This window comes from Thalassophryne amazonica, chromosome 1 (genome assembly GCF_902500255.1).
Source record: "Thalassophryne amazonica chromosome 1, fThaAma1.1, whole genome shotgun sequence".
In the NCBI taxonomy this organism is placed as follows: domain Eukaryota; kingdom Metazoa; phylum Chordata; class Actinopteri; order Batrachoidiformes; family Batrachoididae; genus Thalassophryne; species Thalassophryne amazonica.
This window is the reverse complement of record NC_047103.1, coordinates 138,617,000-138,642,018: the sequence shown is the minus strand read 5'-3', so window position 1 is coordinate 138,642,018 and position 25,019 is coordinate 138,617,000. Positions and strand designations below refer to the sequence as shown.

Below are 25,019 nucleotides of genomic sequence, written 5' to 3'. Positions count from 1 at the left end.
ATAATTATCTGCTATTGGATTAGCTGACCTGTGCCCACCACTGTGTGTGTGTGTTTGTGTGTGTGTGTGTGTGTGTGTGTGTGTGTATATATATATATATATATATATATATATATATATATATATATATATATCTCAACCACCAAGAAGTCTGGATTGATGTCAACACACTCAATGTTGAAAATGTCAGCTATACTGGCATGTAATTTCAAAATTCACACTGAACTGAACTGTAGAGTTTAAACAATTTGTAATATCCGTCACTACCTGTGCAACGATTTACAGAATTAGTTCCTCTGGCGAGCACTAAAATGTTTTCTTTGGCACAATATAACAGCGTGGCCCATCTTCCACCGCTATTCTGCAAAGTACAGCTCATCTCCTGCCAGCACCATTTGGTGGCTGGGACCAATTTCATTTCCCGTCTCCGAGTTGACTCATTAGCATATGAAAGAGGTCACAATATAATTGCTCCTTTAATTGATTGAAGATAATTAATCTGGGTGAGTGGTGGAGAGGAAAAGATGCTGCAGTTAGTGGATACAGAAAGTAGGAACCCGTTTTTTGTGAATTTAATGCCTTGTGTAATCAGCAGGTGCTTGATGAGGTTCATTACATTTTTATGATATTTTGTCATTTTATTAGAGAGCATACTTACGAACACAAATGCTTATTCATCTCTCCCTGCTGTGACCGCTGCTGCATTGGCTATCAATCTTGAAGAATTTTTCTTGCAGCCTGGGTTTTTGTTAAATTGCTGAACGACTTTCGTCTGTGGTGTTGTTTCCCTTTCCATGGCGTTGTGACTTTCACACCGTCATAATGTTCTGAAACAGTAGCACTTCAGTTTCACTGTATTATTCTTGTTACACATCCCATTTCATTGGGAACTCAGTGGAGTTATTCACATGATTTTTCTTGTATTTTGAAATAATAATTATGCTGTCAATATATAAGTGCATCATTGAAAGATTGTGGAATTTTGCCTGAATTATGACTTGCACATGTACTTCTGAGATAGGATTTGACCAATGCCTTAGTCCAAGTGTTAGTAGTAATGCAGGAAAATAGACTACCAACCAACAGCAGTGAAGTGGAAGAAAAATTCTGTTTATAATATTTTCTCTCAAACGTCAGATGAACAAACAAAGGCAATAAACAAAATGCCCTCTCTTACCAGGTAGTAGAGCTTCCAATTTGTCATTTTTTGCTTTCAGGCTCACTAGAATTATGAAATGGCAACATCTGGTGCTGAAAGATGAAGCCAACGCAAATGAGTAGAAACCATGATAAACCGTGCAGTTCCCTGAAAGGCCACTTCAGACATGGTCAAAAAGTGAACTGATCCCCATAGAACCCAATATTAAAGTGTCGATGGCAAAAAATAAATATGTTGACAGACCGGGACAGAAACAGTTTTGAAATGTATGGCTTGTGTTCCTGTTCCTTACAACCATACTGGGGTTGAATGTTTAGATGACTCACCAGACTCGGGTATTTTAAGCCACAAATTTAAGAGTAAATATGGGTGCGATGAGTTTGAGTGACAGCTAAATTGTGCTGGGTCCAGGTGGCCCCTGCTTGTGACCACTGCTAGCAGCCTCTGCTAGTTGTTGGCCATTAGCTGTGGAGTCAACCATGTTTGTCCTTTTTGGGGATTCTATTGCAAATACTATGTATATGGTGTGCTGTGCAGTTAGGTTCTGTGCTGATGGACCATCTGTGAAATTGCTGTTCCTGCATTTTTGTTGAATCAGCAGTTTGATTGAATTAGCATGGTAATGTTACCTACACTGATAGTGACACAGTTATTAAGTCTATCAGCTGGTCATAGTTTTTAATACCTGCCACTAGTAAAAACAACCACCGCCTGCAAAAATATGAGGTGAATTCAAAAGGAATCCAACCTTTGGCTGTGAAAAATACAGTTACTCACCTGGGGTGGGGTGGGGGGTCTGAAATCCTAATCTCCTTCATAGTAGTATCCTTGGGACAGCACACACTTCTCCCAGCGGTTCTGCCATTGTTGGATACATTTCTGGAAGGTCTCTTTTGGAATGATGTCTAGCTGGGACATTGCGTTCCACATGATGTCAAAATGAGTTCCTTTTAGTGTTGTTTTGATCTTGGGGAAGAGCCTAAAATCAGAAGGAGCCATGTCATAAGAGTAGGGAACATGATGAATCACAGGAGTGTTGTGTTTGGCCAAGAAAGCCTGAATCAGCTGAGCAGAGTGGGCAGGTGCACAGCACCATGAAAGTGATGTAGGACTTCCCAGTATTACTCATTGTTATTTTTTTGGCCTTCTGGTATGTACTCATGATGCACAACCACACGGGAGTCAAAGAAGACAGTCAACATGACTTTGACATTATCGCGCACCTTCCGTGCTTTCTTTGGCCTCTGTGATGTGTTACTATTGCAATGACTGAGATTTGGTATCTGGGTCGTGCCCGTAAACCCATGTCTCATCACCAGTGGTGATGGTTTTCAGGACGTTGGGGTCACTGTTTGTGCATTCCAGCATGTCCTGCAAAACATCCAGACGCAGTTTGTTCTGGTCTGTCATTAGCACCTTCAGCACAGTTTCACTGATATTCACCACATGCCCAAATTCTTAGTCAAAAGGGAATGTATCAAACCTGTGCTTATCCCCACCTCGTCTGCAAGTTCTTGGACAGAGACACAATGCTCATCCATGACTAAAGCCCATATTTTGTTAGTCACTTGGTCATTTTGGCTTGTGGATGGCCTACTGGAAAGTGTTTCATTCTCCACTGATGTGCACCCATTTTTTTTAAGTGGTGATACCACTCTTTTATTTGTGTAGTGCCCATAGCATCATCGCCAAAAGTCTGCTGAATCTTGCAAATGGTTTCTGCTTGGGTGTCACCAAGCTTTTGGCAAAATTTGATGCAATGCCTTTGCTGAAGTCATGATGTCATGTTGCAGAAAATGAGAATGAGATGTGTGCTCAGTACACGTGTTCACTCTAAGGCTGACTGATAGAATCTGATGCGCTTTGCAGGCAGGAAAAAAGTTATCACATGCGCAAGAAGGTTCTCTACACATCCCCACCAAATGCTTAATCTGTTTCCGTGGGATAAAATAAGGTCAAACACTTTTGGAATGCACCTCATATGTGTCAATAAATGGTCTGTACCCAGATAATGTAGCCTGTTAGCCTTACCTAGCTTGTTAAGTTTGACATGTGGGCATGTTCAGGCATCATTCATCCCACAGATATCACACTGGCTTTGCCCGTGCCCTGTCCCCCCTTTTTTTTATTAACCAGCCCATCAAATCCATTTTTAAAAGAACTTAAGAGTGACTGTGTTTACATGTCGTTAATATTCAGGTTAAGGTCAATATTCCGGTTTCTGAATCATTAGGAATAACCTGTTTACATGCAAAAGCAGACAGATTTATACTCCTGTATACATGGTCACTGGTATCATTTGGAATATCCCCATCTAAACAGCAATGCATGGACAACGTCCAGATGCATGGAAAACGTCATGACGCAAATATGCATCATTTCCATTTCTTCTTCCTCTTTCTACCATCAATAAAAGACATTATATTCATGTCTTTCACGATACTAATGAAGTACTCGGTTTCCTCCTCGCTCCAAAAGTGTGGTGCTGTGCTGCCGCGTCTGGATTTCGCCATACTTGTTTACCTCTGCTTCTGTGGTGTCCGGTGGGTTGTGCGCACCGCATACAAGTAGTTGCCGTACTCAAAAGACCAAGATTCCTTGCAGATAGGACATGCGCAGAACACAAAATAATGTTCCTTTCTATGGGGATATTCCGATGCGCGTTTATATGACCCAATATTCAGGTTAGAAAAGGAGTAACCCAGGGGTCATATTTGGGTTTTTAACAACCGGAATATGAGCATATTCTGGTTTTTGCGGACCCACCAAACCAATGGGACCCACTTGACTCCAGGTTGTGCCTTGGATGTGACTAGTGCAAAACATGTTAATTTTAGGATTGTTTTGCATTGATGTTTTTGTATATTTTCTGTTGTCATAATGTGATGTCAGATTTCTGCCCAAGATCCTCTGAAATTTGTGAATGTATCTATTTCTGGTGTTATAATAATTTAATATTGCAGCTCACTTAGATCTGTTTTGAGGATGCACAGTTTTAACTAACAATGGTGGAAAACCATAGGAAAACATTTTATAGATGCATTTCTGCAGCCACCACACATCTGATCCACATTACATTTTAAATGACAACCATCCAGGCATATGACAGGTCCATCTACAAAGTGACCATGTATCTTTCACAGCCAAGTGAAACATGGAAGTTCTCTTTGGCTTCTCCTGTTGTTGGAGTTCTCAGCACTGAAGCACCTATGTGGTGGATCATGCCAAGAGAAATGCGCCATTTTTGCCAAAATATCAACGCTGATGTCCTGTCTGTCACAGTGGAGATGGCACTCCTCATCGTAGTCTCCCTAAGTAACCATTTGTTTGACAAAAAGATTTTCCAGCCATATCCAAGGGGTTATTGTTTTTAGTTCTGTGTGTAAACAAAATAACTGATAATTATCTGATGTGGACAAATCCCGGTGCAGTGACTGTCAGCCAAGGACAAACCGTTTGGAGTCAATGGTGGATTAAATATGGTAGAATGGTTTGCGTTGGTCAAAGATGAAGTGATTCAATTTTGGACATAATTTTCTTGTTTAAGATAGATCATTTTGTTGAGAACATGAACAAAATAAGAAGAACATTAAACAACTTCGATGTTGTTTAGGAAAAAGGACGACCAGCCTGACAGTTGCACACATTTTCTTGCAGTAGAAATTCCCTGGGAGGAGAATGGGTCCATGAAGTGTTGAAGAAATGCACTTAAGCCTAAGTGAAGAGCTCTTAAAGTGTGATTAACATCTTTTTGAGCACCTTTAATGTGTTTTCATGTGTGTGACTACTTAATCTGCTCAATAAATTCCTGGCCAAAGGAGGCCCATGCATGAAGAGTATCAGATGTAGACAGATAGAGATCAGCAGAAATCGTCAGCTATAAATGGGTGTCCACTTTGGCTAGTAGCTGTCAGAGGAGATGAGGAAGTAAGTTAGGTTAACATTTTCATGGACATCACTGATATTGCTTACTTTCAGGGCTGCAACTAACAATTATTTTATAATGTATTAATCTATCAGTTATTTTATCCATTAATCGATAAATCAAACAAATGTTATTAGTTTATGTTCTGTTTATTCTTTGGTTAAGCATAAATTTAACCAATAACATTAAATCTTGCATTCAACTACATTGTCCTAAAAAGTATTTATTTTCAAAAAAAACAAACAAAAAAAAACATATTGGTGTGACAAAACAGCCCAGTCTCACGTTTTTTTGTTTGTTTGTTTTTGTTTTTCGTGATCAAGTGACAAAATGAGTCAAATTTTCATGAAGGGTTTTTTAAGTCACCCTACTCCTACCCCCGACCCTAACCTTAACCATAACCTAATCCTACTCCTTCCCCCCACTCTAACCATAACCACCCAACCCCCCTGCTTCACTTTTAATTTCGTGCAGCCATATAGGAATGAATTAGAATGAATTTGTGCTGCCGTGAAGAAAATGCAGCATTTTTTTTTTTTATTATACATCAAAATGTCAAGCGAAGTCTCCTCTACAAAAGTATCTACTTTAATCACATATCAACTAACCACAGCTGAAACGCCAAGCAAATAAAAACATAAATCGGAATTCATTTTTTAGGGAAAAAAAAAAACTCATTTACTCCTACCAAGTATTATTTACTTTCATTTTTTTTTTTTTTTTGCATCCACAACATCCCCTAGGACCTGTCTTTTAGCGGATACAAACTTTTGCATTTTTGACCTTGTACAAGCTGAGAAATAGATCATAATGTATGGGTATGTCATTTTGGTGAAATAGGCTCTAGGGTTTAAGGGGTTAAAATCTAAACATATTTCATAGGGCTGCATTGTACAGTTACAGTGAGGAAAATAAGTTTGAATACCGTGCAATTTTGCAAGTTCTCCCACTTAGAAATCATGGAGGGGTCTGAAATTTTCATCTTAGGTGCACGTTCACTGTGAGAGACATAATCCAAAAAAAAAAAAAAAAAAAAAGAATCTGGAAATCACAATTTATGATTTTTTTAATAATTTATTTGCATTTTACTGCTGCAAATAAGTATTTCAACATCTGCCAATCAGCAAAAATTCTGGCCCTCAAACACCTGTTAGTCTACCTCTAAAAAGTCCACCTCCACTGCACTTATTATTCCAAATTAGAAGCACCTATTTGAGGTCATTAGCTGCATAAAGACACCTGTCCACCCCACACAATCAGTAAGACCCCAGTTACTAACATGGCTAAGACCAAAGACCTGTCCACAGATACCACAGACAAAATTGTAGACCTCCATGAGGCTGGAAAGGGCTATGGGGCAATTGCCAAGCAGCTTGGTGAAAAAAGATCAACTGTTGGAGCAATTATTAGGAAATGGAAGAAGCTAAACATGACTGTCAATCTCCCTCGGACTGGGGCTCCATGCAAGATCCCACCTCGTGGCATATCAGTGATCCTAAGAAAGGTGAGGAATCAGCCCAGAACTGCATGGGAGGAGCTGGTCAATGACCTGAAGAGAGCTGGCACCACTGTTTTCAAGGTTACTGTGGGTAATACACTAAGACATCATGGGTTAAAATCACGCATGGCACGAAAGGTTCCCTTGCTTAAATCAGCACACGTCCAGGCCCCTCTTAAGTTTGCCCATTACCATTTGGATGATCCAGAGGAGTCATGGGAGAAAGTTATGTGGTCAGATGAGACCAAAATAGAACTTTTTGGTCTTAATTCCACTTGCTGTGTTTGGAGGAAGAAGAATGCTGAGTACCATGCCAAAAACACTGTCCCTACTGTGAAGCATGGGGGTGGAAGCATGATGCTTTGGGGGTGTTTTTCTGCACATGGGACAGGACAACTGCACTGTATTAAGGAGAGGATGACCGGGGCCATGTATTGCGAGATTTTGGGGATCAACCTCCTTCCCTCAGTAATGACCCGAAGCACACAGCCAGGATAACCAAGGAGTGGCTCTGTAAGAAGCATATCAAGGTTCTGGAGTGGCCTAGCCAGTCTCCAGACCTAAACCCAATAGAAAATCTTTGGAGGAAGCTCAAACTCCGTGTTTCTCAGCGACAGCCATGTAACCTGGCTGATCTAGAGAAGATCTGTATGGAGGAGTGGACCAAAATCCCTGCTGCAGTGTGTACAAACCTGGTGAAAAACTACAGGAAATGTTTGACCTCTGTAATTGCAAACAAATGTTACTGTACCAAATATTAACATTGAGGAGCTCGGTCACTCGGGAGGAGCTCAGAGTCGAGCCACTGCTCCTCCACATCAAAAGGAGTCAGTTGAGGTGGCTCGGGCATCTTTTCCGGATGCCCCCTGGACGCCTCGCTGGAGAGGTTTTCTGGGCACGTCCCACTGGGAGGATGTCCCGGGGAAGACCCAGGACACGCTGGAGGGACTACATCTCTCGGCTGGCTTGGGAACGCCTTGGGGTTCCCCCGGAGGAGCTGGAGGAGGTGTGTGTGGATCAGGAGGTCTGGGTGGCTTTGCTTGAGCTGCTGCCCCCGCAACCCGACTCCGGATAAAGCGGAAGAAAATGGATGGATGGATGGATGGATTTTCACAGGTGTTGAAATACTTATTTGCAGCAGTAACATACAAATAAATTATTTTAAAAAATCCTACATTGTGATTTTTTTTAAAAAATTTTTTTAGATTATGTCTCTCACAGTGGACATGCACCTAAAATTAAAATTTCAGACCCCTCTATGATTTCTTAGTGGGAGAACTTGCAAAATCACAGGGTGTTCATTATTTTCCTCACTGTATTGTCATTATCAATTAATCTGCTGTATTATTTGCTGGATTATTACATTAGTTGGACCATAAATTGTCAGAAAATGGTGAAAAATATTGCTCAATGTTTATCAAAGCCCAATATCAAATGTCTTTTGTCCACAATCCAAGGCCCAGTTTCAAGAAGCAGTCTAATCTTGTTTATTTGGCTAAACTTACTTAGTTGACTAATCCTTTGACATTAGTCGTTGCACATAATGCTTAAGTTTTGCGTTAGCTGATTGAAGTTTTCTTGCCTGGTATGGAGGAGGCTAATCCTCCATATCAACAAAACTTCAGTGTCTTACCTCAAAAATGGCAGCTATTATGTACCACCACCTGATGGAGTAGGAAGGAAGGACAGCTTTGCGGCGGGGGTGGGTCTTCCGGTTGCAGAATAATCCATTGCATATGTTGACGTACACTAAGGTTCAACAGTTATACCGCTTCCATTTTCCTACAATCCTCTTCATCATGGACATGATAGCTCCAGCCATCAACCACCAAACAAGTAGGAACAATGCCCTACCAACCCTTGTTAGAGTTTTGAATGCGCCAAGGTTTTATGCCGGTGGGACCTTTCAGCAGGTTATCGGCGACACCATCCATGTCTCCAAGTCGACCTTGTGCCCAACTCTGCCATGGTTATAGCAGACGACCAACCTGGAAGTAAATAAAACTCGCTCATTGGAGCTGTTTCTTGGCAACGGTACTCACGAGGCCGCTTATGCCTGTGAAAATCAAGTTTATCGAAATTAATCGAAAGTCGATTAATGTTAGATGGCTAATCTACAAGTTTGGCTGTCTATGTGAAACAGAGATTAGATGGCTAATGTCGACTAAGTAAGTTAGGAGACTAAAAGATTAGACTGCTTTTTGAAACCGGGCCCAAATATATTCATTTCTCTGTCAGAGAATATGAAAGAACCCAGAAAGACTTCACATTTAAGAAGACAAAATCAGAAAATTTGGACATTTTTAAAATGAAGACCCAAAACAATTGATTGGCAAAATAGTTGGTTAATTTAATAGTGGATTAATTGTTAATATGTGTGGTATTATTGTTTACCAACTGTGGCACTCACACTTATCTAGGTGATAAATAATTACAAAGTTTGATTTTTTTTTTTTTTTTTCTGCACGCACTCAGAGGTTCTGAAACTTCAGCTTGTGTGATTGTGAATCACATCTGAATTGAATCCTACAATATGGTAATAATTGTATAAAGTAGGCATGACCTGTTATGCAATCAACACTCAACAATATCTCTCCCTTAAAAATTCTAAAATTCACCAACAGTATCCTGTTTGTCTTATAGCGCTGAAACATTCTCAGCATATCCAGTGAGTACACACAAAAATTGACACACATGAACTGTGGTCCAATATTATAGAAGAATGAGCAAAGACTGTCTGGCAAATTTGGCAGTAGTAGGTCACTAGATGGTGCCACAAAGGAGAAGTAATAACCTGAAAATATGTGCACAGAACTGGATTAAATTCATATCTCACCAACTTATCCATCAGAGGCCACCAAAGTTCAAAGAAATTTTTTATTATTATTATTATTATTATTATTATTATCACTTCAGACATGAACGGCTTTAAATTACAGATTAGTTAAACCTTGAATCCACAATGATTTTTTTTAATCATGATCAAAATATGAAAATTTAAAGTACAATTAATATTTCTCAAGTATTGTTTCAAACACCACCTTCTGCTATACATGAAATGTTTCAGATTTCACTCAAATCAATCAAATAGTGAGTTCTCAGCAATCCTCACTATCTTTGTACCTTATTATGCAAACAAAATCTGCTTTAAAAAAAAAAAAAAATCTGGAAAAAATCATCAAAAACCTCCCATTCATCCAGTAAAGCTGAAATGTTTTCAGCAATTCTGTCTCTGTTTACATTTCAAAACTTAAGAGAACACGCTCTCTTTCATCCTTCTGAACTGAATTATTTTTTTGTGCATCCACAAAAAATTCTTGAATAAACCCTATGGAGTGTATCAGTTGGCCTTTTTCAGATGTGAAAACTCATTTCTCTCAAAATTTACAACCATATGCCACCCAAATTCACAGAAACATTTATGTAGTACATTTTAAATGTTAACAAGAACAAACAGAGATTTCTGATGTCCATCAATCCGGATCTGGATCACCTCCATTATTCAGTGGCGTATTCCATGCTCTAGTATCTTTCTGTGGTGCAAATGTGGTGAGAATCTGTGACGTAGTTTTGACGTAATCCTTCAAAGCCTGTGTTAAATAAAATCTTGATCCAGAATCTGGAAATTTAATGGAGTCTTCCATGGCCTAATATGTATCTGTGGTGAAAATGTCATAAAAACCTGTACAGTACTTTTGATGTAATCTTGCTAAAAGAAAGACAATAAATCATTTTATTACCAATGATTTTATTATGTCCTTTGCAGACTTAATTATTTCAACTAAATCATTAACTTTGAGTGGTGATGATAATTTCTGCATTTATCAGATCTACAGGAAATTGTAGAAATCTGGAGCATGCCAATAGTTTATGGAAGCATCATTTGTGTGAAACTGTGGGCAATTTTCTTCAATGATGGCTCCGTCATTCATGAGCGACTCACCATTTGCTGTCCATTTACTGAGATTCTGCTCTTCAGTGTTCGGTTATGCTTTGAGCCTGCGGTCGCTGCAAAGACTGCACTCCAGTATTTATAAGGTTGCTTACTTTCAACATTTCTCTCTCAGCATGTTTGGCAGTTCTTTGTTGCTCTTAGTTTTTTTTTTTTTGCTACTGGTTGTTTGGCTAAAACAGATGGTCACCCCACTGAGTCTGGTCTGCTTAAGGTTTCTTGCTGTGTAATCAAAGTCCTTGAGGAAGTTCTTTTGTGATCACTGTTGCCAATGTGTTTGCTCAAGGAGTAGCTAAGGTTCAACATTATTCACATGAAGCGATTTAGAGTGACTGATGTTGTGATTGGGCACTGTATTGAGTTGAATATTTTTTGCAAATATAACATTCCCCTCTGACCTTTATATGTACCACAAAGAGAATATTTCTATCAGTATTGTTGGCATTTGATTGAAAAGATGTGAATATAAATTAGATTTTGAATATTGAAAAATATACGTAGGCTGACAGACTGCAGATAAGACCATAGTTACCTGTATGTGCAACGCCTCAACCATGTGATGATTGAACTGATTAAATTTATTTAGTACCCTTCAATGCACATACTAAGTACATACATTAAACATTCATGGATAACTCAGTAAAGTTATTAAAAATGCATTTCCATTGTCGTCTATACATACATCAAAAACTAAAGTGTGATCAAACAATAAAAACAAATACAAAATAAAAATTTTAACACCATTTAAAATAAGTACAAGTATGCAAACTAATATGAATGCAAAACTTTGGTGTATATCACCAGAAAATTAATGATGCAGATAACAATAAATTATCAACATTTCCATCATCATCGTCACCATCATCACTTTGATTATTATTATTATTATTAAATAATAGCAATAATAACATTGTAACATATCTACTTATAATAATGTTATTATTAGGGCTGGGAAAATTAGTGAGTTAACCTTTTGCGTTCTTTTTTTTATTTTAGTGCGTTAAAAATAATTAACGCATCGATTAAATTTACAAATAGTCCCTTCTTATGGCGTACGATAACCTCCGAAGTGCACAGTGGCAACAGCGCGCCATAAACTCACAATGCGCTGCTCTAACAAAAGAAGAAGAGACACTTCCGGTCCCTGAGGCTAACACTGTAGCAACGTGAGCTAGCAATGGAAAAGAGAAAAGATACGCATATAAATGGACAGTTTTGCTAAACTAGCACTCCTTGCATGCAAGTATCTCTCTTCTCCTGCCACCACAGTGCCCTGGGAGAAAATGTTTTCCCTCTCAGGACATGTTATTCAGAAAAAGAGGGCCTCTCTGTCTGCTTCTAATGTGGAGAGACTGGTGTGTCTGAGCAGTTGACTCAATGTGGAAGAGGTTTGTTTAAATTAAACTAAAGAAAATTAAATTCAATTAAAGAACAGCTGAAACAGTTGTTGGATTTTTTTTGTTGTTGTTTTTTGTTAATATTCATTGCCTATGGTCCAAATAAAGTGGCTGGGTTTTGATTCATAAGGAATACCTAAATAAGCTATTTGTGGAAGCTTTACAACTAATGCAAATGTTCATTGTTTACATTACAGAATGGTACTTCTATGTTTTGAATAACAAATGTTTTTCTTATAAAAGCTTTGTCTTTGAAGTTTAAAGACATGTTAAATTATTTTTTATTTATGTTACACAACAAGTTTAATGCACTTTATATGCAATTTTGTTAAAATAAACTTTTAAAACATTATAGTCACTGTCATTTTTAAAAATTCTGATGAAAAAAATTTAACCGCAATTAATCGTGATTAAATTTTTCCAAATTGGCGATTAATGTAAATTTTTTAATCGATTCCCAGCCCTAGTTATTATAAGTAGCTATGTTAGAATAACTAAAATAATAAATGAAACATAAACAGAACAAGATTAACAATAAAGAAGGCGCTGAAAACGAATGGAAGTGTTGGGAAAGTGTAGTGACACGGACCCACAACAGGGGGCGTAAATGAACGGACAATGGAAGGAGTCAAATTATAACACTTTACTGTTGTGAATGACACAACCAAACACAGCAGATTACAGAATGTGCACAAGTCAATCAATAAAGGTGTCATGTGGGCAGGCTCGACGATAGGAGACGCCCGTCTGGAAACGAACCGGAACCACACGATTTCCACTGCCACCGAACCCGAGGAATACTGGAGCCGCCAAGTCCCGAAGTCCCCAGGTGGCCACCGTCACGGCGTGTCGGATCTGGTACTGCTGGCAGAAAGCAAAGACAGTCAGGGGTGGGTGTGTGAACACCCAGTAACAATCCTGGTGGGAATTCCACCTCCACCTCTCACTCAATATGTTGCAGCAATCCCTCAGAGGAAAAAGAGCGCGGTCTTGCACAGCCTCCACAAACTAAGGACCGGTACTCCTGCAAACACTCACAATAAACAGATTTAGAAAATACTACAAAAGGCTGAGGATATTACCTCTGGTTGAAGATGATATCTCGGCAATGTGGTGGAGGTGTCTTCCTGCTTTTATTCCAGATGTGGATTGGATGATCAGTGACAGCTGTCACGGATGATGGGTGACAGCTGTCACCACGGCTTGTTCCTAAGGCGGCAGCGCCCTCTTGTGCCTGAAGCCCGCACTTCAGGCAGGGCGCCCTCTGGTGGTGGGCCAGCAGTACCTCCTCTTCTGGCGGCCCACACAACAGACACAGCGTGACAATGGTCTTCAAAAAATGGATCTAAACACAACTTTTATCCTTTCCCTTTGTGAACTGTAACAAAGGGAAATGATACAATTTTTTATCAGCTACATCAGGTCTCATGCAAGTTAAAAAGTTGGAAGTAGTGATTTATACTCTGCTATAAATTTTTTAAGATAATGGTGATTGGCGTGAGCCCTTTAAACTCACCCCCAAAAAACACTGTGTTAAAAACCCTAACCCTAACCACATACAGGAAAAAAAACAAACAAACTGTGATCTATACCAGTACACTCGCACAAAAAGTGTGTGTGTGGGATGTGTTAGTGGGAACCATTGGCATGCTATACTTGCCGCGCATATGCCAGCAACACGCCGTCAACACCAGCAACTGCCGGCATGTGCACAGTGTGTGACTGCTGCATGTGTGCAGCATTCAGTGGTATCGTCTGCTGCTTCCCAGCCAGTGTTTCATCAACTTTGCCTCTGTTTACTTCTATTTTATCATGGATTTGGAGTTTCTGAACACCCTGGTGCTTTCCGCCCTGTCACTCAGATGTGCCGTATGCCAGGAACTGTGTGGCATTGTGTGATGGTGATGAGTGCTACACGTGCCTCTATACACCAAACACAAGCTTTTTGTGTGAGAGGGCCATTGGCATTGCTAACATACAAGCATATATATACTCAACAAAAATATAAACGCAACACTTCTGGTTTTGCTCCCATTTTGTATGAGATGAACTCAAAGATCTAAAACTTTTTCCACATACACAATATCACCATTTCCCTCAAATATTGTTCAGAAACCAGTCTAAATCTGTGATAGTGAGCACTTCTCCTTTGCTGAGATAATCCATCCCACCTCACAGGTGTGCCATATCAAGATGCTGATTAGACACCATGATTAGTGCACAGGTGTGCCTTAGACTGCCCACAATAAAAGGCCACTCTGAAAGGTGCAGTTTTATCACACAGCACAATGCCACAGATGTCGCAAGATTTGAAGGAGCGTGCAATTGGCATGCTGACAGCAGGAATGTCAACCAGAGCTGTTGCTCGTGTATTGAATGTTCATTTCTCTACCATAAGCCGTCTCCAAAGGCGTTTCAGAGAATTTGGCAGTACATCCAACCAGCCTCACAACCGCAGACCACGTGTAACCACACCAGCCCAGGACCTCCACATCCAGCATGTTCACCTCCAAGATCGTCTGAGACCAGCCACTCGGACAGCTGCTGAAACAATCGGTTTGCATAACCAAAGAATTTCTGCACAAACTGTCAGAAACCGTCTCAGGGAAACTCATCTGCATGCTCGTCGTCCTCATTGGGGTCTCGACCTGACTCCAGTTCGTCGTCGTAACCGACTTGAGTGGGCAAATGCTCACATTCGCTGGCGATTGGCACGTTGGAGATGTGTTCTCTTCAACTCTATGCGAAGGAGATGTGTTGCAGTGCATGAGGCAAATGGTGGTCACACCAGATACTGACTGGTATCCCCCCCCCCCCCCCCCAATAAAACAAAACTGCACCTTTCAGAGTGGCCTTTTATTGTGGGCAGTCTAAGGCACACCTGTGCACTAATCATGGTGTCTAATCAGCATCTTGATATGGCACACCTGTGAGGTGGGATGGATTATCTCAGCAAAGGAGAAGTGCTCACTATCACAGATTTAGACTGGTTTGTGAACAATATTTGAGGGAAATGGTGATATTGTGTATGTGGAAAAAGTTTTAGATCTTTGAGTTCATCTCATACAAAATGGGAGCAAAACCAAAAGTGTTGCGTTTATATTTTTGTTGAGTATATATATATATTTTCAATTAGTGAAATGTTTAATAAACGCTCCAGTCAGTGTTTGAATCCTTCTTTAATCTGTGTATTCATATCACCTGTAAAAATAATTTAATCCAAAATCGTGACCGTTTGGAATTATTGTTTTGTGAAACCCGTTTTAGCCGAGAGATGAGATCAGGACTGAATTGGTGAAACAGTGTTACAAATATGATGCTGATTTGAACAGGCAGTGCAAAAATGCAAAAAGCATCAGATGCTGTGGTGTGCACACTGCAATTCTGCCTCATCGATTGGACGTAAAGAACGCTGGATCCCTGATAGTCATCCCCTGCACAGAAGTGGAATGGATCAGATACCCTAATTACTCTCAGCTGGCGGATGTTTATGTATTTCACACGATCTTATAGGTATTATGATGTTTTGATGAACGTTGCATTCTCTGACAACTGAAATTGAACCACAAAAAAGACTTTTGAATTCAAATGAATCATTTACATTCCTACTTTTTGATATAATCACTTTGTGGCTAGGGCAGCTTGACTGCAGAGTCGCTTCGTTCTTGCAGGAGAACATATGAGAAAGATGCATCGCACTTTTCCCTCTATGACCTCGAAATAACTCACTGTAAAGGTCACCAGTATTCCTGCTGATTTAAAATGCCCAAACCAATTATCACCTTTTGAGGCACACCGCCGTCATACATCTTGTCAAATTTCTATCACTTAGCAAACTGTGCTTACAAATGCTCCTCTGACACCCTGTGCATCTGGGATTGGTAATTAGGATGACGTGTTACATAATTAATGCCTTTGCTCAGCTAATTAGCACTCATTTAGTGCCGTAGCATTTGAAATGTGCAAATCGGCACTAGTGTTAATGGAATTCCACACAACAGTGCTGCAGAGCAGAAGATCAGACACTAAAATGGTAATAATGTCTTTTCAGAAAGCAATGTGTTAGAAAGGGGTGTTAGGGGTGTTTCCTAACAGAAATGTAGTATAGCATGCATAAGCATCTATTCATCTGCGTAAACTGATGAGTGTTCATGTCTTCATATCTATATGGCAGCTGGGTCCCCTCATAGAGGTCGCCATGTCGCGCTGCCATGTTGACACAGTAGCCCAGAAGGGACATACTTACTCAGCCTTTTGCATTTTGGAGCAGAAACAAAAGAGTGAACAAAAAAAAGAAGACTCTGTGGTTGTTCCCCTGTACACTGTCTAGTTGGTTGTAGTGTTGCAGAGGTAATATTTCATGGTAATCTTTCAAATAGCGATACATGCACCAACTTAGGCAAAAATCCTCCTCCGACATTGCACTTTTGAAAATGTCCGCAGGCCACCCTTAGTTCCAAAATCTTAGCCATTTTCCAAGATGGCTGCAGTGCTTGGTATGGAAATAATTCTTGCAGTAATACATATGCACATCCTTGCCAAATATTAGTGATCCCAATATGTATACACCGCGGACATGAAGCTCTTCAGCATCTCACCATGTCATTTAGGTCCTTCAGACTTTTTTGAGTAAATGGTTTGGTGGAGCATGAGCATCACTAAAACCTTTCAGCCCCCCCATATTGTAATGTTGTCATATCAATATGATTTAAGATATGACTATGATTTCACACAAAGTGCAGCAACAGTGAAAATTAAACATTCTTAAACAAAATAACCCTAACACACTCATTTTGCACTCATCATGAGCTTAGGATACAATGCCCTCCAAAAGTATTGGAACATTTGTTATTTCACACATATTATGTTAGAAAGATTAAAAAGAAAATAAGATTATAAAATCAAACCTTCACTGTGCCATGTGATAGAATTGCCACGATTCTTGCACCTTAGCAACCAATGCGGCATCTATGTTGTGAAAAGTGTGATGACACGGACCCACAACAGGGGGCGTAAATGAACGGACAATGGAAATGCCAAAAGGTAACAATTTAATGTTGTGAAAAAATGCACAACGGTATACAGATACGGTTTTGAACAACAGCAAATTACACAGTCCGTGTCGTGTGGGCAGGCCCGAGGATAGGAGACTCCTGTCCAGAGAAGAGTCAGGACCCACACAATTTCCCCCGCCAGCGAAGACCCGAGAGTCACCAGAGCCGCCATGTCCTGAGTCTCCAGGTGGCCACTGCCTTCAGCTGTCGGACCGGGTACTGCTGGCAAAAAGCAAAAACAGATCAAGTGGGTGTGTGCACACCCAGCAGAACAATCAGCAACTCAGTTCAGTTCCTTTTGTGGGAGAATCTCCACCTCCGACACAGGAACAATATACATGCAGCGCCTGAGTGACTACTTATCCGAGGAGCGAAGAGCGTCGTCTCCTCCACAAACCCAGCCTCCAGCTGCGAAGTCGCCAACAGGTACGCCTGCAGAATATTCAGAACAATTGTATAGCAACAAAAACGGCTGAGAGTTTTACCAGTTGGTAAGACGATTTCTCGGCAGAGATGTGGTGTCTCATCCAGGCTTTTATGGAATATGATGATGATGGGTAGATTGGTGACAGCTGTCAGCTCCGGGCTCCTGGAGCTCCTCTGCGGTGACTGCGCCCTCTAGTGCCTGAAGCCCACCTTCAGGCAGGGCACCCTCTGGTGTTGGGCCAGCAGTACCTCCTCTTCGGGCGGCCCACACAACAATCTTCTCTTCTTAGTAATTTGTCTACCGTCGGCCTTGTGATACAATCACTACTATGACTAGTCCAAGATGGTGGATGCATTTCTTATGCCACAGCAACCAATGCATTGTCTGCTATTCTTTATAATGTCTATGTTCATCTACCGTCGGTTTGTGGCTTTTTCCCCACTGCAGAGATTTTTTGTGCCATTTCCAGTTTGTGCCTCGTCTACCATCAGTTTGTGGCTTTTTACGTTTTTTTACGACAATGGTTTGTGGCTTTTTTCCCAATGCAGAGATTTTTGGTGCCATTTCCGGTTTGTGCGTCCGTGTACCACAGAGCGAGCTTCGCGCCGCTGCACGGCTCTCCGCTCATATCATCATATTAAACCTTTTTAACTGTTCAGAATCTAAATATGAAACTCCACAAGCCATTGTTCAACAGCATTACTTCAGGCTGCCAAGACAATTCAATTTATTTTCAATTCAATTTATTTCATTTATATAGCGCCAAATCACAACAAAGCTGCCTCAAGGCGCTTCACACAAGTAAGGTCCAACCTTACCAACCCCAAGAGCATGCACACATTTAACAGTGATAAGGGCAAAACTCCCTCTGATGATTTGAAAAAGAAACCTCAAGCAGACCAGACTCAAATGGGTGACCCTGTGCTTGGGCCATGCTACCAACACACTTGACAATACAAATATGCAGGAAATTTTGGGAGTCCATGCTGGTGTCCAGCAACGGAGGCTTGAATAAGAAGACACGCAATCCCACTGCTGGATGGAGCCCCACATCAAACAGAGAGAGAGAGAGAAAAAAAAAACAGAATCAGGCAGCAGAAAGGTGACAAATAAGGTATAATTTGTCAGCATTAAGCAACAAGAAAAACAGAAGAAATACTAAGATGATCGCTGGTCACAAGCTCTAAGCTTCACTAAAAGACCCTGACTTTAGATAAAATTGAGGGTTGATGAATGAATGTTTACTAATAAAATGAAGACGTGGGTTTGATTCATGCTACCTGCCTGTGCCCTTGGACAAGACATTTCATCTGTGTTATTGCAGTCCAACCAGGGGACTACTGGGTTCTCTAGATTGGGTAGTGTTTATAAAATAGGTAGCTGACATTTTCCAAGGGTGGTAATAAATTGTGCAAAATTCCTGTAATGCATTGGAATGGCATGTGAGTCCAGAATGTTTATAGAACTTTTGACCTCAAAAGTTTTTAGAAGAAGAATTCAACCCTTTTTTCCCATTAATTATGATTTTTTTATGTTAATTTACTGTCTTAATGTATTTAGAAATTATTTAAGTTCTTGTTATGTACACATCATTATTATTATTATTATTATTATTATTATTATTATTATTATTATTATTATTATTAATTATTTGTCATTTGATTTTTAAATGGACAACAATGGAAATAGTTGTTTTCACTTTCTCGTGTCACCCATGTATTACATATATATATATATATATATATATATATATATAAAACATATTTACAGTTATATTATGTACTCACACTCACACATTGAATACAAAGATGATTTCCTGCCCCTTGTGGGCATGGTGTGTTAGTCCAGAATGTAATGAGCAACATTAGCTAATATCCATAGTTTCTCCAAAAATGTTAGTCCTATCCATGTTCTGTTCTGGCAGTGTTCATCCTTGACCCAAAATACGTAAGCATAACAAACTGTAAATGTCAGCTGTCCTCAGTTTGTCTGTGATCAAAGTTACATGCACACACACGTGGAGAGGTTCTTGTTCTTTCCACATTCTACCACAAGCAGGTGCTTCTACTTTTAAATACAGAGACATTGGTGGAAGACATCAAATGCAATACACATTTCACTCATGGTACCGGCAGCATGAAACTGAACTCACTCAGGGTAATGGCAACATGAGACTTAAGTAAATTGACTAAACGAACTGAACAACAAAAACACAATAAACCATAACACTAACAGCACTGTTAAATGAACATTAACCACAAGAACAACATTTAAAACCCCAAAACCCCGAACGCCTATGGTGCATTGCAGCACAATGTCTGTTTACTGTTTAGCTAAAATTGCTAATTTCTCCAAAAAATATTAGTTCTATCAATTTTCTGCTTGTGCATTGTTCACCCTTGACCCAAAATGTCAGCTCTCTGAGGTTGCTGCGTGATCGATGCAGCCATAAACACGCATGCACACAGAACCCACTTGGCTATTATATAATATAGATAAGTATGAGCCCAATGGGCTTTGGCCTGCAACAAACATACTTGTCATCTGTGTAGACAAAAAACAATTTTTGAACATCAAGATCATCTAAGTTGGTCCACATGGTGGGATTCTATACATTTCACTATGACACAATTGGCATAGCTTTATCTTTTTTTTGGGGGGGGGGGGGGGGGGGGGGAGTAAATTTAAGTGGCTCATGGGCTTTTTAAAAAGGAATATTTCACGTTTGTGCTTTTGCTGCGATTTGAAAGACATCTTTGACCACCCTCATTTTTTGTGAAATGAAGGATCATGCATATTGGGTACTTTAACGTTTCCCATAACCCCCCTGGTGGCCGTCTGTGCTTCCCAGAATGCACTGCAGTGACAGCAGACTTCCGTTGTCTCACAGCGCATGTAAACAATGGCTAATGAGGATGTGGATGGCGTTGATCCAGTGAGTTCACAGGCGATTATGATGATGTCACGTTCTCCCAACTTGAGAGTTTTATCTAGAAGAGGTGTAGCACCTGTGATGGACTTCTGCTGCCATGCCCCGATGTTGTCTTGTTGTCCATACTTCACGAGGTTTGTTTACATTGTGCCCTGAACAGGAACTCTGCTTAAACTGACCTCTCACATGAGTCACAGACTGCGATTCACAGTTGCGAAACAGCGATTTGCTTATCATAAGAAAAAGCAAGGGAGCATGAATCCCTGTCATCAAAGAAGCAAAATCATGAAAGGAAACAAAAGTGTGACTAACAGCATAATGCAATCTGCTCTCTCACCACCAGATGACACTAAATCCTACACACTGTATCTATAAAGTTTTAAACTTGGTCTTCCTGTTTTTCTGTGTTTGTGCTGTTCAGTAGAATTTTATCAAACGTTCCATCAAGGACAGTGCAGCCGCATGTCAATCTTATGAGTCCCCCCGGGAAATAAGAATCTGGAAAGGGACAGTGGATGTGTCGTTTGCATAATGTAGATCGAGCAAAAATCAATTTTGCATCGCACAGATTGCTCTGATGTTAATTAGTTGCAGATTGCTCTTTTTACAGAAGGTGCATTCAGAATTACTTCAGGGAAAGAGGCATCGCACCAAGACTGAATTGTTCAGGTGGTGATAATTACTCATGATGCTATTGTGTATAAATTAAGCTCATTTGAAAAATGATCTTTATAGATGTATTTACAGAATATTAACTTAAAACAGCAAATTCCCTCTGCTGGGAAGGAAACGTGAGGAGAAAATCAATCAACTCTTGTTTGCCTAGTTCTTTGTTTTTTTTTTTTTTTCAACAGCAACACGTGGACTCACTGTTACACAGACCGTCGTCGGTCAGCGAGGTGGCTTAACAGCGCTTACTTCACTGGCAATGCCCAGTTGAGCCTTGGAGTAATGGAAATTGATTTCACCGCTCAGGCTACACTGTCATGACAAGTTATTTTAATGACACCAAAGCAGGCTTATGTTGCAGTTTATAGGAGAGGGGCGGGATAAAACTGTGACTTTGGGCATATTAAGAGAATTTAAAAGGTCTATGTCATTATTATTGTTATTATTATGATTGTGATCAGTATCATTACATTTCCCCATCCTCAGGGAGAATTTGATGTGAACGCCTCTCCTCAGTTTGTTGTGCAGATATTATAGGCTAAGGTTTTGTGCATTTTTTTAAAACTTTTTTTCAATTGTAGGTTTTCTGACTAAAATATTATTATTTTCTTGCATGAAATTTGAGAACTGATCTAGAGTAGTTTTGGGGTGCTGAATCCAAATCTGATCTGTCACATCACATTTTTTTGCAATCTGCATGTTCCTTACTGATGTTTTACGCAAAAGTTGCTCATTCAGTCATGGGTTTGAGGACACTAATCATGTCCAAAAGCATCTTCAAAAGAATAATTTTTAACCAGGTTCGAAATGTGAATAAGAGCCGTAATATCATTTACGGCACCAAAGAGGTGTGCGAGACTGCAGCTTTTGCTTCTAAAACATGTTGTTCTACAAAATATTTGTGATTGATTGATATGAATGACTCATTATGAAGTCACACAGAAGTGATATGATATTCATGCATAGCCAAAAACATCATTACAAACATATCTGTATTATTTATTGAAATATGTGAAATATTTATCTGTCCTATAAAGTACTGGCAGTACAGTATTTCTTGCATCTTTCAAGCAATTCAGTGACTCACTGGTATTACATACAAAATTTGCCGTAAAATATCAATGGTGGTACAGGGTGACCCCCATCCCCCCCAAAAAACAGAACCCATAAAAATTGTAATAAATCCTACAGATGTCCAGCAAAATTCTTGAAATTTGCTGCACTTAAAGTCTGTGTACAACACCACCAACATTTGGGGCAGCAATAGCTCACTTGGTAGAGTGAGCCGTCTTATGTCCGAAGGGTTGGCGGTTCAAATCCGGCTCCCAACCAGTCATGTATTGCTGTTGTGTCCTTGGGCAAGACACTTAACCCACTTTGTGTTGTGTGGGCCGCCAGAAGAGCCCACCACCAGAGGGCGCCCTGTCTGGAGTGCGGGCTCCAGGCACCAGAGGGCGCAGCCGCCTCACAGGAGCAGCCAGGGTGACAGCTGTCACGCATCACCTGCAACAGCTGTTACCAATCACCTGATCAGCAGGGGTACATCAGCAGGACGACGTCTCCACCTCTTTGCCGAGATATCGTTCTACCTGGAAGGTAACGTTCTCAGCTGACCGTGAGATCTTTTCGACAGTAACCTTTTGTGACTTTTGTGCATTATATAGCAGACTCTTTTCCAACGAGAGGTGGAGGTAGTTTTCCTGCCGTGTGGATTGCTGGGTGCAAACGCGCCCACATTTAATTGTTTTTTGTTCCTCGCCAGCAGTACCAGGTCCGACACGCGGAGGCAGTGGCCACCTGGGAGTTCGGGACTTGGCGGCTCCAGTATTCCCGGGGTCTGGTGGCGGAGGAAATCGTGTGGTTCCGGTTCTGCTTTGGACAGACGTCTTCTATCTTCGAGCCTGCCCACACGACACCTTTTGTGATTTGGCTTGTTGTCTATTGTTGTAATCTGTTGTGTTTGTTGTGCCCATTCACAACAGTAAAGTGTTGTTATTTGACTTCCTCCATTGTCCGTTCATTTGCGCCCCCTGTTGTGGGTCCGTGTACCTACACTTTCCCAACAGGATATCTCGGCCAACGTCATGGACCCCGAGGGGCGTCAACCGGCCGTTGAACGGCCAATGGAAGAGCAGGGCACACAGGCGTCTGCAGGAGGAATGATCGGTGAGTTGCAGCGAATCCTCACCGCTTTTACGGCTCAGCTGGATCTGATGACCGAGCAGAACGTCCTCCTTAACCGCAGGGTGGAGGCTCTCGCCGCGCAGGTGGAAGCGCGCCCTCAGGGCGCTGCTGCGGCTCCCCCTCCTGTCGATCCTGTGCGCAATAGTGACGTTCCACAGGTCGTTCAACGACCCCTCCCAACTTCCCCTGAAGCATACATAAGCCCTCCAGAACCATACGGGGGTTGTGTGGAGACATGCGCGGACTTTCTTATGCAGTGTTCGCTCGTCTTCGCACAACGTCCCGTCATGTACGCGACTGATGCTAGTAAGATAGCTTATGTGATTAATCTGCTTCGCGGCGAGGCAAGCGCTTGGGCTACAGCGCTCTGGGAGCAAAATTCACGGCTCCTTCTGACATATGATGGGTTTGTGAGGGAGTTCAGAACAGTGTTCGATCACCCAAATAGAGGAGAGACTGCTTCAGCCGTGCTGCTGTCAATGAGACAGGGGCGCCGGAGCGCAGCTGCTTATGCAGTCGACTTCCGCATCGCGGCTGCGAGGTCCAGCTGGAATAGCACTGCCCTCCGCGCCGCCTTCATAAACGGACTATCGTTGGTCCTGAAGGAGCACCTGGTGGCCAAGGACGAACCGCGGGATTTAGACGGGCTTATTGATCTCGTTATACGATTAGACAATCGGTTAGAAGAACGCCGTCGGGAACGAGACGAAGGGCGTGGCCGGGCACGCGCCGTCCCTCTCCCTTCCGGTTCCGACCGAGTTCCGCCCTCCCCACGCTCCACGGCCTCTACGCTCCGTGTGGTGACAGCTCCCCCTGCTGACGAAGCTATGGACACGAGCAGGGCCACATTTAGGGCACCAGATAGACAGAGGAGGCTGGCCCGCGGAGCGTGCTTTGTTTGTGGCTCAATAGAGCATCAAGTGAGGGACTGCCCCGAGCGGTTAAACACCAAACACCCGCCCCTAGACACTGGGTTAGGGGTGGGCCAAAACATTCACGTGGGACATACCCATATTGCCACACGACTCCCAGTGACAATCCTTTATGAGGATTTAACCCTGAAGGCCCCAGCACTGGTGGACACGGGCTCTGAAGGGAATCTGTTAGACAGCAGATGGGCCAGGGAGATAGGGCTCCCTCTGGTGGCGCTTACCTCGCCTGTGCAGGTGCGGGCACTAGATGGCTCCCTACTCCCTCCAATCACACATAAGACACCACCAGTAACTCTGGTGGTGTCAGGAAATCACCGGGAGGAGATCGAGTTTTTTGTGACTCCTGCCACCTCCCGTGTGATTCTAGGGTTCCCCTGGATGTTAAAACACAATCCCCGGATCGATTGGCCGTCCGGGGTAGTGGTTCAGTGGAGCGAGACCTGCCATCGGGTATGTTTAGGTTCCTCGGTTCCTCCCGGTTCCCAGGCTAAGGAGGAGGTCAGAGTCCCGCCCAATCTAGGGACGGTGCCGGTGGAGTACCATGACCTTGTGGATGTGTTCAGTAAGGATCTGGCGCTCACCCTTCCCCCCCACTGTCCGTACGATTGTGCCATTGATTTGGTTCCAGGCGTTGAGTTCCCGTCCAGCAGGCTGTACAACCTCTCACGACCTGAGCGCGAATCGATGGAGACCTACATCCGGGACTCTTTAGCCGCCGGGTTGATCCAGAATTCCACCTCCCCGATGGGTGCAGGTTTCTTTTTTGTGGGTAAAAAAGACGGTGGACTTCGTCCATGCATTGATTATAGGGGGCTGAACGAAATCACGGTTCGTAATCGATACCCGTTGCCCCTGTTGGATTCAGTGTTCACGCCCCTGCATGGAGCCCA

At 41.7% G+C, this 25,019-nt stretch overlaps 1 protein-coding gene across 2 annotated transcripts in view; it reads left to right on the top strand.

The window, feature by feature from the left end:
• LOC117514902 (interleukin-1 receptor accessory protein-like 1) overlaps positions 1-25,019 on the top strand; it is a 1,012,041-nt gene that overhangs the window by 395,254 nt on the left and 591,768 nt on the right. The window lies entirely within an intron of this gene.